Source organism: Polyodon spathula, chromosome 15, assembly GCF_017654505.1.
Source record: "Polyodon spathula isolate WHYD16114869_AA chromosome 15, ASM1765450v1, whole genome shotgun sequence".
NCBI lineage: Eukaryota > Metazoa > Chordata > Actinopteri > Acipenseriformes > Polyodontidae > Polyodon > Polyodon spathula.
In genome coordinates this window covers 16467380-16489583 of record NC_054548.1, presented here as the reverse complement: position 1 = coordinate 16489583, position 22204 = coordinate 16467380, and positions in this window count along the sequence as shown.

Sequence of the window (22204 nt, the reverse complement as noted above, 5' to 3'; positions counted from 1 at the left end):
GTGTTCATTCCAGCAGAGCTTTCCTGCTAAAATATACAGGAAGATCACCACAGGGAGCAAATTACTTGCATGGACAAGCCATACAAGAATGTCAACAGGCTTTTTTTTTTTTGTTTAATATTGCTTACAAATCATTCTCTCCTTTTAAAAAGCAATTTTTTACTAAAGGAATCATAAACTACTATTTCACAGCTCTCTATATAACAGTATACTGTATTGTTGGTTTTTATTGTAAGGGAATGTACTTAAGTTTGAGTTCAGCAAAGCACAAGCATAGATTTATTTTACCAGTAATGGTAAAACAGTGGGGTTTCCTTGTACCATTCTTACTGCAATACCTCACCCTCAAATGCTTGTTAAAGTTAACAATCAACCTTACTGGTATGTTAAGAATGGATTTGCATGCATTTACTCCTAATAATAATCTCACCCAGCTATGTGCTTTTATTTATGGTATTTGCTCTCACACAAAGGAGAGATGGCCCCAACCACTATTGTCGGCTTCCCCAGTTAATTCTGACAAACATTATCTGTAGTAGTCATCCCAGGTCAGCCTATGCCACTGCATTTTTTTTATTTCCCATCCTAATCTTCTGTTGCAATGCACGGACACAGTAAGATCCATGCTTCCATCAAAAAAAATATCTCCAAAGAAGAATAATGCTATCGTAAACATTCAAATCTAATGCAGCAGACATTAGCTTACACATTACAGAAGCATTGCTACGTAAGTAAGATTTTTAACTAATCCTAAAGGTTGCTTTGTGCAGAATAAAAAGAATGAACTTTAATGTCGCACATCACTTTACTTTATATTGAAGTGCACCCCTTTATAAGGCAGCTGTTTATAATGCAGAACCAGTTATAAGATGGTATGGACGTGGCTTCTATTTGCCCCATGATGCCATTCCACTAGTGCTTTCATTCTCATTATAAAGCAGAACACAAATAACATTATAAAGGGGGGCTGCTCTATCCTTTTTTAAACAACAAGAAGTGTCTATTATCCTCAGATTTTGTGTGTGTGTATATATATATATATATATATATATATATATATATATATATATATATCATATATATATATATATATATATATATTAAACTGAAAATATATTAAATCCTAATGCATGCCACGTCTGTCAATCTGCAGTACCATTGGAATCAAGCACCTTAAAAAGAGAGGCAAAACACTAGCCCCATTTACACTCACTTTTCTACCACAGTTTAAGTGTTGCACAACTTTTACTCTGCACTCGCTTTGTTTTGTCTACACTCAGAACCTTTGTGTTCTAACTGCAACTTCCTCCCTCAGGGATTCGCATGTACAGTGAATGTAAGAGGCTTTTTATTGAAAGATTCGGTAATAATGCAATCAAATCATGAATACAATGAACAAGAGAACAAATATATAGAGCACAAGGGTCCTTAGAAAAAAATAACATAATAACTAACTGCCTGTTTACATTTTGAATTTTTTGTTAAGACTAGGAATTCCATATAATGTGAAAATGTTTGCATAAAACACAAAGTTTGGTATATATTTGGGATAAACTTGATCGCAAAGTCTGTTGGGAGTTGAACTAGATTCATTACACAGAGTGTCTATAATCACCTTCCATAGTTGATCTGTTTTTGTTCTGCACCTTTTGAGCAAAGCGCTTAAACCGCTACGTTAGGGAACCAATCTAATCCACACACACACACCTTCTTATATCGTTGCAGCATGTGTTTTGCAGCATTTACAGTGGTGTACAAAGTTTAGTGCAACTCATTTTTTACATGAGAGAAGCTGTTATTTACTTCATGCTACTGTTGGACTCGGCCTTCGAGAAGACAAAATTAGATAGTAGTGGTGAAGACCACTAGCTTTGCTACAAAATCTGCACACATTAAAGAAAGATATATGGCTCCAGTGCTTTTCCTCTGTCAGGTAACGTGGATTTCCTATCAGCCCGGTGTTGATGGCTGAAGTGTAAAGCTGGCTCCAGGGATCGGACCATTTTTAAAATTGTGCATTTTGTATACAGCTAAGAATTACAAGGGGAAAGCTCATGATTGACAGATGAATAAACCACAAAGGAGTATGTGTCTAAGTAAAATAAAAAAGGAGAGTCATAATCTACCTAATTAAACGGCTTCTAATAATGCATAGACAAAACTGTGCATCCTCTCATCTCAACACTAATTGCTCTGTACTAGTGTACATATAAAACACGCATGCAATGTCAACCCTGACCTTTTTTTACAGGTGGAGGTGGAGTTCATTATTCTCCTGATTTAGACATTGTCATTTTTCTTGCTTGGAATGACCATAGATTATCATGTGGAATCTTATAAGAATATTTGTATTTTATTTGTTCATCCTCTGTCCGGAATAACTGTAGTATACCATGTATGTTTATGGAGTGTCATCTATACAGTAGTAAGCTACTACTAGATAATGGATTTTTTTTTAAGTCATTCTGTTAATATATATATATATATATATATATATATATATATATATATATATATATATATTATATATATATCTATATTATATATATTATTATAGAAGCGTAGGTTATAATATCTGGTCGAATAAATGTCTTTATAGACTACCCACTTATTTATATAAATAAAAACCATTAAATCAAACAAATTAAACACAAATCAAGTTTATGTGAATAATAATAACTTAAGACAATGGGCTAAATTCTGAACGCTATTTATTCCAAATCGTCGTTAGCACATTTCTGTTTTCTTAAAGATTATTAGCATTTCGCAAACAAATAATAAATAATTTTAGCTAATCACAAACCCCTTAAATTAAATGTCTGAGTTGTTTAGTATTGGATTAATAACTATTTGATGCTCTACTATCTGAAAAGCCCAATTTACCATACTGTTAATGTTGCAAAAGTATTGATGTATCAATGGTTATCTTAATTGTACAGCACATGATTTGTGCATGATGTGTAGATATGGTTGAATTATGATATTTATCAAAGGGCATATTATTTACTGTGCTTCATTTTCATTAGAGAATTTTTTGTAATCCATGGAGGACAGTATAATCTTACTTCAGCTATAGCCAAAGGTTTTGCATCACCCTATAAAATTAACTATTTTTACTTTATAAAGTTAAATGAAACCTGCTGAATAATGTTACGTTAACATGTTCAATTACATACTGCTTTATAGCTTTCCATATATTTAACGAAAAACTGACAAATTAAAAAATGCGACATTTCAAAATCTAGTACTGTACTACTGTTATGGCTTCCAGTAGACTTTTGCAAGATTATTTTTAAGTTTTTTTGATCATATAATGTTAAATAAAATATCTAAAATGTGTTTGTATAGTTTATTTTTTTTATTTTTATGTGTCAATCCTGAAATTCTAGGTGATACAAAACGTTATATAAACGCCATAACTGTAAACACTATCCATAAACTAATTCACATTATATTATAGCATCAGTCATTGCTCCTCACAGCCATGTGAAAATGCAAGCAGCCTTCCAAAACCTCTTGCCTTGATGGTTAGGAGCAGGTTTAAGCTGTTGATAAAGATGCAGTTTTATTTGAATTTGTTTCTAATCCTATTAGTCTTCTGAAAGATAGAATCTCCCTTTGGGCAATTGAGGACTTGGGATTTTTCTAGCATGGGGATTTAGTATTGCCAACAGTAATCGGTTATGAAGGGAAGAATGGTGGTACTTTAACATCAAGGGTGTGTTCACAGATTATTACATGTTCCTATCAGTCAAACGTGCATTGCTGTCTGGTGGTTAATCATTCTGAGTTACATTGTCTCCTTGAATTTTTTCCTTAGAGACCAGGAATTAAGCATCTTCATTTTGTCTCAATGTTTAGCCCTGTATACAGACATAGTATCATTATCCATGTAGATGCTATGAAAATAAATGCATGCAAATTATTCATTGGAATAGACTCTTCACTACCAGAATGATTTTATTAAACTTTCAAGGCGATAGCATAATTAACTATGGTCATATTACTGGTAGTCTGTTTGTCAGTCCAATAATTTAGATTTGTTCTTCTTTCTAAGTCTCAGTTGGGAATGTGTTTTGTAAAACATGGTACTGTATTTTATTATAGATAAGAATAAGATAAAACAAAAAAATGTTATTGTACTATACCATCTAAATCAAAGTATATTAATTATGTAACATGTAAACTTGATAACCTTCAAAATGGTCTAAACTTTCAGAATTAGCTAAAGGTAACAGAATGAAAACAGTATGCCCAGCAAATAACAATACGGCTGACCTTGAAGGTTAAACTGTATATTCAAACTGCTTTTAATAATGTTCACAATATTCTTGTTTTTGCCTTAAAGTATTTTGCATTGCATCTGGCTTATTTTCCTTTCATCAAAGCTCCCAAGCTTTCCTTTTGATGTTCTTGATTTTTGCTGAATACACACTTTTTTCAGCTTTAACTACTGCTGTGCAGTATCAATATTTATGAATATGAGAAATTATGTATTTATAAATGTAAGACTTTTGCATATAAAATCAAGATGTTCGCTTAAAAGAAAACAATAATTCAAGGGTAGCCATTGGAAAGAACAACATGTTATTCTGATAAAATTTATAGAAGAGTCTTCCGTGGCTCATCCTACCAGGACAGTACCAGGATGGAAAGCATCAAAGCTCATTGGTTGCACAACTTGTGCTGGTGGCTTACAGCAAGCTGGCCTTCATATGGCTGCGGTATCAAAATATGATAAAAAATGAATCCCAAGAAAATGAAAAATGGCCCTACCAAAATTGTTTCGGTAGACGTCTCAGGTGCTCAATTGTGTACCACTCCCAAGACACTTAAAAGAAGCTAAAAACAGTAAGCTGGTTTCAAACTAGTACTCCATTATTAGCAGTAGCAGATAACTTGAATGTCTCACAGGCAGTAAATCAAATTTTGTCTGGATCTACAGTACATATAGGCATCTCATATGGTTTCTTCTAAGCTGGAATATGACACCAGACAATGTATAATTACATTTAAGGAGTACTTTTTATTGATTTATTTTACTAGCTTCAATATCTTTAAAAAAAAACTGACTTCTGAATTACAGTTTGATTAGCTGTATAATCCAGTGAGGGTGGCATAGCAGCTGCATGAGTGGGAGAAAGAGGTCCTTCGGATGAAATGTAAAACCAAGGTCCTATTGTAAGTGACTGCAGCAACAGTTGTAATGACTAAATAATAATAATAATAATAATAAATAAAAAATAATTTTAATCATTTCTTACCAATGTCAAATATTAAATATTAATAAAAATTAAGTAATTATAAAATAATTATAAATATAATTAATAAAATATAATATATATAAATATTCATAATAAATAATAGTAAAATTAATAATATATAAATTATTTAAATAATTAAATAAATAATATAATTATAAAAATATATAAATATACTATAAAATAAATATTATTTATTTAATAATTATATACTAAAAATTAAAAATATAATCAAATTAAAATTATATATATTTATGATATTTAATATTATAATATAAATAATATATAATATTAATATTAAATAATAAAATATATAATTTAAATATTTTTTATATAATAAATATAATATTAAATATAATTTAATATTAATTTAAATTATATTAATATATGTATATATATTATATAAAATTATAAATATTATAATTATAAAAAAATATAAATTATAATATAATAATAATATAATTATATTAAAATTAATATAAATAATTAATATATTATATGGTAAATTTAATATATATAAATAATATATTTTTAATAAATATATTTTTATAAATTAATTATAATTAATTGTATTAATATAATAATTATATTATTAAATTTAATAATATATAAAATATATAATAAATTAAAAATAATAAATTTAAATAATATTATAATTTATATATATTTTATAAATATAATAAATTATATAAATTTATAATAAATATTATATTGTTATTATTTTATAAATAAATTTTATAATATTAAAAATTTTTTATATTTATAATATTAGATTAATAAATTATAATTATTAAAATAAAATAATTATAATTAATAAAATTTATATTAATATATATAATATATAATATATATTTATTAAATTTATTTATTATAATAATATATTAAATATTATTTAATATTTTTATAAATATAAATTATTTAATAAAATTAAATATATTATAAAATAAATAATTATATATATTGTAATATTTTTTATTATATATAATATAATAAATATATATATAAAAAAAATATAATTTTATATAATATATTAATATAAATAAATAAATATTATATAATAATATAATAATATAAAAAATTATTAAATAAATAAATTTTATTAAAAATTTTTAATTATTATCATATAATAAAATTATATTAATTATATTTTTTAATAAATATATATAATAAAATAATATATAATATTAATAAAATTAATTTATATTAATATTATTATATACAATATTAATAAAATTAAATATAAAATATTGAATAATAAATTAAATATTAATTTTATATTTATTATATTTTAAATAATTATTATTTTTATAATTTATTAAATTATATATATAATATTAATATATTTTATATAAAAAATTAATAAAAAAATTTATATTAAATTTAATATATAATTTATAAAATATATTATAATATTTAAATTATAAATATTTTAATAAAATATTAAAAAAATAATAAAAATATATATTATAATTATTAATTTTAATTAAAATATAAATATTTTAATCAGATTTTATTAATTATATAATATTAATAAAAATAAAAATTAATAAAATATATAATATATTATTATAAATAATTATATTAATATTAATTAAATAAATTAATAATTAATAAAATTTATAATAATATAATAATATATTATAAAAAAATAAATATTAAATATATATATTTATAATATTATATTTTAAATTAAAATTAAATATTTTATATAATTTAATTTATATTAATAGTGTTTTTATTAATAAAAATAAAATATATTAAAAAAATTATAATAATTATAATTAAATATATATTATATAAATTATTAATTATAATATCTTTTATAATATTATATATATATTATATTAATATATATAAATATATTAATATAATATTATAATATAATATTTATTATTATTTATATTATAATTTTCTCTAATAATTATATAATTTTAATTAAAATATAATATTATATAATAAATATTTAATAAATTTATAATATATTATATAATATTAAAAAATTAAAATATAATATATTAAATATATATATATTAATATTATAATATTTATATTAAAATTATAATATTATAAATATAATTTTATATAATAAATATTAATAAAATTTATAAATAATAATATATAATATATTTAAATAATATTAAATAAAATATAAAATATATTAAATAATTATTAAATAAAATTAATAATAATTAATATTATATAAATTATATTAATTAATTATAAATATAAATTTAAAATATAATTTTAAAAATAAATAATATATTAATATTAAATAAATATTTATTTATAAATAAATTTATAATTATTATAAATAATATTATTGTAAAATTAAATATTAAAATACATTAATAATAATAATAATATCATCCAAAGAATGTACTGTATGCCCTTAGGGAGAATATTTCAGACTGCCAGGCATATTAGATGAAATGAGCATCAAAGCCTGATCTATTTCCTCATTTATGTGCACATCAAATTCAAGCTACCTGTAAACCAATTTCAAAATGCAAACGGTTTAAGGTTTTAATCACAGCTGCCTAGGGTCAGATGTTGAATCCTCCAAAGCCAAGCTTGTCATGTAAACTCTGTACAATTGTTTTCGAATTCAGAACAATCATTTATAAAAGGAACAATCCCTTGTGCATGTAAACTTAATGTATGAGACGTAGGGAAGTGGAAACGTACAAGTGCTATTGTAAAAATGCAAAGTTGGCAGTCAAAACATCTATGAAAAAAAGTAAACCCTTCACATTTCCAAAAATATATTGCTTTTTTAAAAAACATTTTGAATTCATAGTTTTACTTTTAAGGTTGTCATATTTATGTGCTTTAAATATAAAAACACCAAACTTTACTGGACTGCATCAACATGGTTAATGAAATTGTAAAAATAAAATAGGTAATGCTATGTTGTAAAACATATACTGAAGACACAAAACCTAGTTTCACGCATTCATCGCAAAGGATACTTAGGGTTTCACGGTCATGACATGTTGTTGCCACACCTGGTCTTGTTTGTCGTTTATATCTATTGGCATCTCTTGTAGTCGGGGGTACATTAGCCAACTGATACATTAGATTTCGGTACAGTATAAAATCTGTATGGTCCTGAGATCAATGTGGACCCCTTTTTTCTTTTTATCAGCTGGGTTAGAAAACCAATAGTGAATTTTTGAATGAATCATCTTCAAACTCAAATCAGTTCACCTTCCTATCAATTATAGTTAAAGGAAATACATTCAGACCATTTAAAACAATTACTGTAACATTTTCTGAAACATTTTTTTTTAAAATAGCTTCAAAGGAAAAGGAGTTGTGAAAATGGACATTTATACAAATGTTAGTTAAAAAAAAAAAAAAAAAAAAAACTGTTGGATAACAAATGTTTGTGATTACCACCTGCATGTAATTTGTCAAACTTTCTTGTATTAATTTCCAAACCTCATTAATTGCTTTTTCCTTTCAGCTTTTATTATAGCAACCAACCAGTTAATGGACAATCACTGTGCAGCTTTTTCTAATGTGACTGCCTTTTATTTCTCTTTGCAAGCTGTTCACTGTGCGTGAGTTCTCCTAACAAAAGGAAGGCACTTCCTCTATCTTGTTCGTGCCTCTGAGGCTGACTATGACTGACAGCTGTAAAAGACCTCCTGAATACCACACACATTTGCCTTTCTCCCCCACACACAGAGGTCCCCACGCTATTTCTAACTCTTTTGTCATTTTTTATAATGAAAGTTCCAAAAATGTATATAATGTCATCCTTTGAAAATCAATTCAACCAACAACTGTGAAAACAGCACAACAGGCAATTCCACAGTAGCCAACTAAACATTTTTTTAAAGAAGGTAAAAACTTTTTTTTTTTTTTAAATTTATGCATAGGGATAAATAAGTAATTTTTAAAGAAGTTTCTGTTCAATGTGTCAAGTGGCAGAAACAACTCTGCATTGAATTGGCACTGAATAATCCACCGTTGTCGTGTCTAATTGGCAGACTGTTGATTAGTCCAATGAGAAATGCTCTAGGAACTCCAGGAGTACAATAACACAACAGGCCAGTATTTAGACTTCCTGCTCACAGTTTTCAATATGTCATGCTTTTTATGTATAAGTCTGTGTCAGGGAGACCATGTCGCTGGTTCTTGGAGTGCATGCGTGCCTTTAGGGAAGCAGCTAGGAGGTGCAACAGGAGACGAGTTGCTATCAACTAATTGAGCAGGTAGGCTCGCCCGGCGCTGAGCTGATCGGGAGGTTTAGATTGGCTCGGGGGGCGTGCCCGGGAAAGCTGGGCGGAGCTCAACAAGCACTGCGCTACAGCTCAAGACTACTGCACGGTCATATCCATACAGACAGGCACTGAGAGAAGATTGCTGTGTTTTGTTTGTTGTTTTGCAGCCAGCACTAACACCGGGAGAATCTACCCCTGCACACAGCCAGAAACCAGGAGAGCGTCCTCTTCACAGGATTAACTAATACGGAACCCCTCAATGCAAGATGGTGTTTGTGAGGGAAATAGCGAGCTGAGGCCTATGAAGAGGCAGGAGTCGCCATGAGAAGACTGGGACTCTGGGAGCCCAGTAATAGGTTAGTTTAGGGGATGCTGATCCCAAACAGTGTATAGAGAGGGTTTACATAGTGTAGATTCTTTTAGTGGAACTAGCACTCGCCTCGCGTGGCAAACTTTTCTTTTTAGCTTTGTTTTCTCTATTAAATGTGACACCCGGGCTACTATTGCTGGTAGTGCAGTGTCAGCACTTGTGTTGATTAAATCTGCACTCCTGTGCAGCGTGTCAACACCCAATGCTCTGTGTCTGCCTCAGTATTATTCAGTGACGACCCTAGCAAACCCCTTTGTTACAAAGTCAAATAGTGGAATGAAGAAACGTATACATATTTAACTATAAAATTAAGACCAATAATAAATATGTCAGTGTCTTCAGCCTAATTTTAATCAATGAAACCCCAGCCAAACTAACAAACATCCTTAAAACTGTTGTTGGTTGAAAAGTATTCCCAATCCAAACATTAACTTTGTTTTGCACAGTGGAAGTCAGTGTTACTATCCCCTGTGCAAGTCTAAGACTTACACATATAACAAAACAATGTTTTGTGTTTACATCAGTGATGTAAAATGTATGCATCGATACTCTTAGTTACAAATATTCACAGAGTCTTTTCCATCTGATGAATCACCAAATCGTGTATCTGCATTTGAAAGATACATACTGTGGAAATACAAACATTCTATAATTATTGTGACTGAGACAAGTTTGAAGGAACTGTATAGATCTGTCTTTTTGTGAAGAATTTGGGTGGGCAAGAGGACTGTTCTAATCATCTTAGTTAGACATCTGTCAATTCATTGTTTTCACACACAAGAGGACACATATAGCAAAATAAAACAATAGTATTTATAAACAGGGATTTTAACCAGATTCAAACTGGTTCCGGAAGTTCAGAAAGGCTGATTTTTTTTCTGTTCCGGTTGCAATGAAATAAATAGGGTTATTGTGGTATTTAACTCAGTAATTAGGGTAAAGAAAAAAAAAAGTTTATTGCTTGACTTTTGTGTGGCTTATTCTTGTATGCCAGGACATTTCAACATGTGTTCCAAATGTGTGTGAACTTTTCTGAGAACTCTGTAGAAGTTGACAGTGCTAATTCCATTTATAATGGCATGCAAGATTTATAATTATGAACAGCCTGAAGTTTTAAGAGGTAATGCATTTAGAACCTGAAAAGGGAAAGGATTATGCATAGAGCAGTGGTTTGGCACTGATTTGGAAACTCCCCCATGATCTCTATAAACACACCCAACAAAAACCCAGCAACATAATTACATAAATGGATTTACTTCGTTAATGAAAATGGTCATAACTATTAAATATACCAATCAATTATTAGCAGTGATATGTCATCTACATTCCAGATAAACTGAGATGTCAGGGAGACATCATGTTTCAATTAAATGAGTCATACTGTACACTTTATTTTTTGTTTCAAAATGCTTACAAATACATTTTTAGCCCTGAATACTGTTGATTCATGTCCTCTCTTTGTCCAAAATCACAGAACTTGATATGCCCCCCATGTACTGTTGCAGCAGTTTATGCTGGTGCCAGATCCTATATCCAGCAGCAGTGGTCTTAAACTCACATCTCTGAAGTTTACAAATAAATCTCCCCAATCCACTATATGCTGGATATTGATGTTGCTAGAAGTGTGTTGGGGGTTGTAAGGTAGGGCAGTGTCCTGGTGCAGGAAGTGTAGTACTGAACCATTCATTTATTTTTAATTTGACTGATCCACTAAACCTCAAAGCTTTTCAACTATTTCCCCAAAATATGTGCCAAAAAGATCACATGGTCAGCATCTGTTAATAAAAAGGCACTCTTACTTGCAACAAATTGAGTCTTACAGACCCCAATTGTTTATTCTGTCCCACCCAATTAATCTATGTAGCATAAACTTTTGAACTTCTGATTCCGACAGCTCTTTAAGTGTGTTGATCCTCTTGACTTAAATACATTTTGTGATATCCGTTCGATGTCAAAGTAATAAAATAGTCTTCCGCTCTCGAATCCATTTACATTATGAAACATTACAATTTAATTACCCAACTTAGCAGTTGTGTAAACACAGTCTTCCGATAGTTTTAACTCCTGTTAGGGAATTAGAGGACGTGCATCTAATAACCATCTAACTTCTTTCAATATGGACCAATTTGGAAGATCAAAGATGCTGGGAATTTAAGCTCAAACAATGAATATGACTTCAGTACTTTCATTGTGTTATTATTATCTTAACCGTGTTCAGCTGCATTTTAAAAGTGTAATTTAACAGGGTAGTGCTGAAATATACTATTTTTATTTGTTTCTTTTTTTAAAAGAACAGTTGCTTTCATACAGACTTTTCTTTTCAGAAATAGAGAAGAATATGTATACCAGATGTTACCTTCAGACAAACCACAGAAGAGACCAGAGGTTTCAGATGGAAGATGTGGATATGCTCCATAGATTGTAGGCAGGCATATACAGAGAAAGGGTATCTGAGAATTAAAACCATGACATGTTTTTTTTTTTTTTTTTTTTTTTTGAGAAAACCAAATAACATACTGAAGGTGTTTGAAATGAATATGGGCTCAGAGATGAGTGCATCTTGTTAACATGATGTGATTGAAATTGAATTGCAATGCGGACAGGCTAAGTACAGAAAGTTTGCATGACTGGTTAGTATGGTTGAAAGATACAGTCCCCCTCCTAGGGTAACAAAAAACCCAACTGTGATCAAGATGTTTTTATGGTATATCATACTGGTAGTTTCAAAGATAGTGGAACCATAATTGCAACTATTTTGCCACCGCAATAGATTCAATATTGATTGTTAGGCTGTTGGTAAATAAAGCCAACTGATAAAATATAAGCTATGAGTTTGCACATATGTGCAATTCTATTTATGTTGGAATTTGAACAGCAAAGGTGATTATGGAGATTAAAACTTTAAAAAGAAATACCAGGTAAACAAAAAATATACAATTGTATTAATTATAATGCTACTATGTCTACTGAATGATATATATATATATATATATATATATATATATATATATATATATATATATATATATATATATATATATATATATATATATATATATATATATATATACACACACATTCTTTTTTCATGATTAAAATAACGATGCTATTAAATTGGCCACTGTTTAGATTAAATAGACCCATTTACATTTTACTTCAGTTGAATAGTTATTTCAATGTTTTTATCGAAAGTGCTTGTTTTACTTTTATGCACATAGATTAAAGATAACTACAACACTTTTTCAACACTTATCCCCCTTTTGCATTTTAAGATTATCCAGCTGACCTATGGTCTCCTTCTCTAAAACGACATATTTCTTTTAATACGGGGAGATTGAAATCAAGATGTATTCAGCTGACACTGTCCTCCAAAAGTCCTACAAAGCAGCCCTATGAACTCCAACCCTAACAAAATTTGACCTTTGGTTGTCTCAGTTTGCTCTGTGTCACTTTTTACTATTGATGGGGCTGTGGGAATTGATGCTGGGAAAGTGTAAGATTTTTATTTTGTTTTAGAATTTCCAAATGCACACTAGTAAAAATATGTTGAGCCTATTTACTGTACACTTACTTACATTTGCTGTGGGAGGCAACTATTAGAGGTGATATTATCCCCTGAGTAGCCTCTTGGTTTATGTTAATGGTAATAACCACATTGCCACCTGATAAAAAATAAAAATAAAATAAAATAAAAAAAACCCGTAACATTGCGAGAACTGTAGGGGTGGCCATAATCATCAAAATATTTTTTACTAGTGGAAGTAATTACATTTATGTTATATATAGAACAAAACCATACAAAGATAGTATTTAACCCCTGTAACACATTTCAGTGTATACCAGGCCCTGGCCTACAGGCCAACTTTTTTTTGGGGGAGGGTGCGGGGGGGGGGGGGGGGGGGGGGGGGGGGAAAATAATCCCCATAGATATGTGGTGAATCTTCATTTCACTTCAATAGGTTTGGGGCTTCATTCTTCATTTCAGGCTGCTTTTAAGAGTATGTTAACAATACTGCCTTCCACATTAATTTTTCAATACCTTCTTAAATCACCTTTATGCTGACATCTGACAGTCAGGTACTGTATCCAGGGGGGATATGTTTTGTATTGCTGTGCCACTTAAATGCCGCTGTTTATTATTCAATCCAGCCCAACACCGTCTTAACGACACACAATCAGTAGTTGTAGTAACAGTGAAAATATGTTTTTTAATTTATATGGAAAACTTGAAATTATTAATGGATCTAATTTCAGATGGTGGCTGACTTGATATCAACCTATGTTACCAAATGGCCTAACCAAGACCTCTGGACAATTAAAGGAAAGAAAATCAATTTTTCAATTAGATTCCCTACCTTGGTTTGGGTCAGGGTCAGACACTTCTGTTCAATAACTGTAGCAGACAGTTTCATATATTGTTACCCTCGCAGACTCTACATGCAGGAAATTCAATCAGGTACTGAGTACCACATCACTGAATAATCTAGGACAGAGCATATCCTTTTCAATAACAACTTAATGATTTAGTGAAAAGGTTTGACACTGATTGAAAAGATTTTGAACAAAAGAAAGGCTTAAGTTTAGTAACCATAAAGTGTAACGGTTAACAAGTTACACAGCTTGGCAGAGCATCAAAGAAACAACTTTACATTTTTGACTGTCAGTTTTCTGTCACCCACCTTCCCCAGATTTCAAACAGTTATTCTTTTGTGTGGAAACTGATTGTATGAAGGGGACTTGTCAAAACATTCTTTTAATGGTGAATATTTAAAAACTGCAGTTTTATTAGGAATGCTAAAGGCAAAAGTGAAAAGTCAGTTCCAGTGCTTTAACTACAATAGTGGCAGCACACCTGTGCTTCTGACTCATGAATGAGGCCCTTTTGGACTATGTTGGTGTCACCACCTTATAGATTGAATCAGATACAATATCAATAGAGGGATGCTTGTGTGGGCTGTATATCCAGACATGGTTGATACAGGAACATCTGCACCTCCTTTAATCACAATTTTAACCTTAAAGTCAATATCAGATTGAACAAAAAAATGCTTTTCAGTCTTCCCTGATGGAAATATGAATTCTCTTTACAACACATGCTCTTGGAATTGTGGATGTTCTTGAAGAGTTTAGCATTGGATACTGTTTTATAACAATAGATGTCATCATATACACTTCTGATGAAAGTTCTGGCTCACCCCTTATTTACAGGAATATATATATATATATATATATATATATATATATATATATATATATATATATATATATATATATATATATATATATATATATATATATATATATACACACACACACACACACACACTCTCAAATATATTGTTTATCTTGATGAGCATTTGTTATGAACATACAGTACCCACCTAGAAGAAAAAGTTCAAAGGTTTGATGCTAAATTTAGTTCCCCTAATTGATATGCCAGTGCTATTTGAATTAGCAAGATTACTTCTAATCTGGGTCAGTGAAAACTGATGTATATCATATTTTATGTACAAAGTGGCCAACAACATATAGACAAGAACAGACTGGATAAATAAATGTCATTCATTTTGCATCAGAAGCTTGGTAACTATTAATCATGGTCTTCTATGTGTTTTACCTCAAATAATTTTGCAGCCTGCTGTGTCAAGGGATATAGAGAACTGACAGTGGGTCTCCATAGATTCCCTATAAATAATATAAACCTTCTCATACATTTAAATGTATTTAATAAAATGCTGTGGCTCTTTTTTCCCCTACAGTAATTTTTGTTTGATTGTCATAGATATTATACACACAATTATTAAAAAAAAAAAAAAATCATATCTTGATTATTTCCAAAGTTAAGCTATATGAAAGTGGGACACAACACATTTTTAAAAAGTACTTATCTAGTGTTTTATATGTTTAAAGATGTAATTATATTGTCCTGTTGATTTAGCAGCAGGCTATTTTAATATTTAAATTAAACTAAAAGCATATGTTTATGAAACAAACAAGAATTGTTTATGAAATAAAGCCCTTTATCAGGATTTATTTTATTAATATATATATAGTATATATATATATTATATATATATATAATATATACATATATCTATATATATATATATATATATATATATATATATAGATATATATATTGAATAAACGAACCATCATTTAACTAATTGCTTGTGTATTAAAAGTTATTATCTATAATTAGACTCATTTTCATTTTATTATTTTTGTTATTAACTTCAGGAAATAAAGCCCATTGAAGCCAAAGTGTCTCTCTCTCTATATTAGAGATATATATAATATATATATATTATATATATATCTTATATATATATATATATATATATATATATATATATATATATATATATATATATATATATATATATATATATCTATATATATATATATATAGATATATTCTATGTATATAGTCATACATTATTTGCTTACATTTTGTTTAGTTTGAATTTAAAACTGTAGTAGCCATCAACTGTAGGTTCATTTATTGGGAGTGTTGGAGCCATGTGTTGTATCTGTTTACCTGGGTAAAAATTCTATGTTATGACAACTCTCAAGTACAGTAAACTATTTACTTTTTGGTCAAAATTGCAAGGACTCCAGAAAGTCTATTGCGCTGGAATTCTTGTAAATTCTCTGGTTTCACTCAGGAGTAAATAGTAGACAATAAATAAAATTACTTTGAAAAAAAGAAAAGATAATTGTTGCCCCTAAAAATATTTTTAAAAGCTTGAATTTAGCGTATTCAAAACACTTACTTTCATTGTGATATATTTATTTTTATGGTTTTATTAAAAAAAAAAAAATGGGGTAAAAACGTTGTAATCTCATGTACGTCAACTGCTTCATGCTGCTTTGTTTTTCGTAAGCACCACCTGTTGTATTCCTACTATTACAATAAGTTAATATGATTTTCCACTAATTATATAATAAGTCGGCAACACATTCTGTCACCATAGTCTGCAACTGAGCAGTGTGATATGTACACTGACATGTATGTATTTTCTTAGAGCCAAGTCTCCGTGTTGTTCTGCAGTGTTAAATGAAAACAGGCCTCACTGCCAGCCACAAGGGATGCTTTGCCAGTGATCCTGAATGTGACAGCTACCTTGCCCTTTGTATATCTGGTTCAGTTTATACCGCAGCCTTTGACATATGTACCATCAACCTGTCATATGTGAAAGGTGGGTGCCTCAGGGAAGGCTCCTGTTTAAATCAGGATACCATAAGCATCTGTTTGTTCTTCTGTGACTTTAACAAAGTTAGAGTAAATAAAATAATTCCTAATGTCCTCTGAAATATGAAAACCACATGCATACTGCCGATAGCAAACTCAAATTTAATTCAATAATGTCACAAAATCACTGTTGCTTCTTATTAGTAAAAATCAGCAGAGTGTGCCTTATCTTGAGCTCATTCAAGGTACCCAAGTATTTTTAAAACATTTTATTTAATAAAATAAACTGTTTTATATATTTGTAAAATATCAATCTAACTAAAAGTTTGAACAGAGTGGCAGGGCATGTGCGACATAGTAACAATAAAATAAAGATAAACCTACATTCAGCTGGCAATAGTAGGTAACACGGCTCATCAATTAGTCAATATAAAAAACAGTTCAATGTCAAACAATTTAAAGTTCCAGTGAGACAATGTCATGTGGAACAAGTGTCAGACTTTGTTTACATTCTTAGTCAAATTACAAATCAGTTTAATGAAGAGTAACCATTTAAGAATATCTACAGCTATGGTCAAAAGTTTTGAATCACCTCAAATTGTAGGATTAAGACATAATAAAAAAAATTCTGATATTTTATTTAACATCATGTAATCAAAGAAACTACAAAATGATATTGCAAAAGTCTACCGTTAATGTCAATGTAACATTATTCAGCAGGTTTCTTTCGACTTTATAGGCAGAATTATTTCATTCTATAGGGTGATGCAAAACTTTTGGCTATAGGTGTAGTTTAAACCCAAACATCAATTAAGACACTAACAAATATATACCATAAGGAACTTGACAAAAGAGCTCAAATTTGGCATACTGAATAAGTTAGTTCTGGAGATTCCAAGTGTAATGCAAACCTGACTGCAAAGATGGATGTTGAAAGACAGATGTCACGCATGGATGGAACAATATTGAGTTTACATGGATGCCAGACTATCACTATATTCACCTTGGGGCTATAAAAACACATAAGCATTTCCTTTTAAATTACCAGTGGTTGTTGATTGTATTGTCTTAATTTAGCATGACGATGACAGGGCAAAAAAAAAAAAAAAAGTCAGGGCTAGGGAGGTCTATAGGAAGACCATAAAACTGATTTGTGGGAAACCAAAATCAGAAATGAATTTGTCCTTGGGTCTTGCCCAGGACCCAACACATGCAGCAGCATGGTGAGGATTTTGTCTGGAGTATTATAAAGTTAAATTAATCATCATTGAATCTACAGCATCGTGTTGAAAACAAATGTACTTTCAGTCTGACACCTCACTATTTTTTGAAAACGGAGCCTGATTCAGATTAATGTCCACTGGAGGTCCTGACCACCAAACCTATTTAATTTAGGAAAGATTTGAAGTCAGGAGCCAGGCACCCGGGTGAAAGAAGTACAATGAATGATCTTGCTGTGTCACCTAGCCACAATATTTATGCTAGCATCCTACCTTTATATTTATTTATTTAATGAGTATGTGGCAGGCTGGTGTGTGGATACAGGCCCAGAGGCAGTCTGGAGTTCAAAAAAGTAACTATATTATAAACACAAAAATGAATGAGCACAAGGGCCAAAACAAAGCAATTTAAACACAAAATAAAGCAAAAATACACTCACAAAAATAAAGGTTTCCAGGCTGGGCAATGCCTTCACTGGATCCAAAACACCAAAACACCAAAACACCAAAACACCAAAACACCAAAACACCAAAACACCAAAACACCAAAACACCAAAACACCAAAACACCAAAACACCAACCTGCTTCCTCAGCTCCCTCCTCCTAAATGAAAAGCAGAGGCCTCCTTTTATGTCAGGTGGCTGGGCGCTGATTGATCGTTAATTAAACTAATCATCTAATCAACCCCAGCCACCTGAACACAATGAACCAAGGCAGGTAGGGGAATTTAACCCCATCCCTGCCAATTTCTAAAGAGCAGAGCTGTGCTCTGCCACAGAGTAATATTTCCACAACTGCAAAAATAAGACACAGAAGATTCCTACCACCGCATTTCTTTCTTATAGTAAAGGTTCACTAAATTGACCTTGAATTGCCTCCTATCCTATCCATGGCCAAGAAATCCTGGTAATGATATTTCTTAACATGTGGAGTATAGAGCTGAAAGCAAGACATCTAAGATGAATAGACTAAAATAAGGCAACAGATAGTATTAAAAAAGGTGAATGAGCTTCTAAGAATTTATTGGGGGGGGGGGGGTCAAAACTGTCCTTTCTGTATGACAGTTGCCCTTATCACAGCCTTGACATGATGTGGAATAGACTCCACAAGGTCCCCATCCAGTCATTAACAACAAGTTGTTTATGTTCATCAAAAACATGCTCAATCAGATTAAGATCCATTGATTGTGGTGGCCATGGAAGATACCTGGAGTCTCTAACATTGTCCTTAAACTATTCACCCACAATTCTGGTATGGTGGATGGGTACATTACCTTCTTGACAGTAGCCATCGCCATTAGAGTGAACTTGATCCACAACCATGCTTTTGTCCAGTGTTCCAAAGTAATCAAGGGACCAAGGGTATACCAGGAGAACTTGTCCCACACAAAGGCAAAGACACTTGGGTAAATAGGACCTAATAAGGTGGCCTGTGTCATACCTCACCCGTTTTTTGTTTTTTTTTCGAAAATTGAACTTTTGCAGTTTTTACTGCAGGTTTTCTTAAACATGTCCATTTAATATGATATCCAGTCTGCATTACATGTATTGGAATAAATATAGGAATAATTCACATAATCTGATTGTTTGAGATTTTATAGCAGTGTCACTTGAGGGGTCAAGGGACAGTACTGACTGATATGGAGATACTTTAGTATTACAGGAATATGAATATGCAAAAGAAATTAAAAGTACCAGCAGAGAAAGTAAAAATGTAATTTGAAACTACTCGCTCTTTAAACTTTAGAGTTTTGATAGTTTTGAGGTTACTAAAACCAGTTAGATTAATTTGTGACAGAGCAGGATATAAATTGACTTAAGGTGCATAAGGCAAAACAGCTTTCTGTACTTTCATATTTTAGTTACTTGAATGTCTGGGTTTGACAGCTCGAAAATAAAGAAAAAAACATCAACATATATTACATAATAAAATACAAGTTGCTCCCCTTTCTATTGTAATAAAAATGTAATTTGTCACAGATTTTGAGTTTGACTGATAGCCAAACTATGTATGTACTATGCTGACATTGAACGATTAATTGATTGCTATTCCTGAGACGTTGAATCATGTATGTAATCATTTCTCTTGCCAGAGACAATACCCTGTGCATGCCAATCATCAGTTAGCGTGTAGCATTATCCATTAAATGTATTCACATCGTGTAGAAGCATTTTTCTGATTTTAAATACCATTTTTCAGTGTCATATACCCATCCAAACCAGCAGATCAGAAAGTATATCAATCATCACTGATCCATTTCTGAAAGACAGAAATGTTCTTTTTTCTTTTCTTTGAGAAGGGCATTACACACATTGTGAAATTCAGTGAGAGGTAAAATTAGAGAACTTTAGAACATAAGAACATTTACAAAAAAGAAGAGGCCATTCAGCTCATCAAAGCTTGACCAGATCCTTATTGCTGATTGATCCCAAAACATTGCCATGTCAGATCTTTAAGCAACAGGATACCATTTTTGTTAAAAACAGATATTGCAGATATACCTGCTAATTGCTCAGGTGTTTGGAAAGTCACATTAGGCATACAGTGAATTCAAGAAAGCTTTTCTAATAATGAGTTAATATTGAGCTCTACTGGAATGTGTTACATTATTTCATATTTTGCAGGTGTTTACCAAACTTGTTATTTATGTCCTGTGAGAATAAGCTATTCTGTAGCCAGAGTTGTTAAGGGCTAACATAATTCTTTCAATTAAATATGATTTATTTTCTCCTAAATAACTTATCGTTTGGTGCTTTTCTAAGACTTGGTGTTCTAGCTAGTTTCAGATGTTACTTTCGGGAATCTGAGTGATTATTGAGGAACAAAAATAACTGGAGACATTACAAAATGCTTATTAAACTGAGCAATTAATGCTTGCAATAACCTTTGGGGTTTGCAACTGAGTTATGAGTAACTTGTTAATTCACAACATGGAATTTGCTGATTTAAAAATGGATTGAAAATAACAAATGGAGTTAGTGCTGTATGGATAAATGGACACCCTCTGTGTTGCAGAGAACACCCACAGACTTTCACTGCATAAAGAAAAATGTGCAGGTCTTCTCCTAGGTCATTGAATGAAAATTAAAAACAGACACATTATTCCTTAACATCACAAAAATATATTTTGTGTTATGGTGTTATTTTATTAATTCCAAAAGGACAATCTTTTAATAGTTGTGCTATTAATTGTTGCTCCCTTGTCTTTCTTTCTTTGCAGTGCTTAGATAATGTTTTCCATTTTAAGCTGAAATCTTTGAGTGTGTAAAAAATATGTGATGACCTATTATCTGTCTCACTCCAATCAATATAATCTCTCTGAAACCTGCAAAATTATACTGTCAGAGTAATGTAACACAGTTTAATAATTACAGCTATTTAGTCAAGAGTGGTGCTCAGAAACATAATGAGAAAAAGTTTCTCAAGGGCGTTTGTGACATGCTGACTCAGTTCCTTTATATTAACAGCAGTTAATTCTGCAAGACCATTTGACCAATTGATGTACTCAAGCACACTTGGCCTGAGTTCAGAAGACTAATCAATATTTGACGTTTTTATCAATAGCAGTTCTGATGAGAGAAGCTGCACTTTATCCTTTTGACAGATGCTGGAGAAATGAACACAAATCTTTTTTGACAGCGAAATTAATGAAATGTGAAAAAAAACAGAAGGTGCCCCTACATGTGACCGTATAACCTATGTAGTCTGTCACCCATTGTGTCTAACCTTACACTAGGTGTTGACTGAGAAGAGAACAAGAAGGCCTCATATTTTCCATGGGTAATATTCAATACATCATAGATCTCTTGAACTGTACCTATGGATTTAGAAACACATAAAGAAGGGTTTATTATAGACACACATACTAATGGAAAGGCATCATACTCAACATTGTTTGGGATCACAATTTAATTTCTAAATACATCAA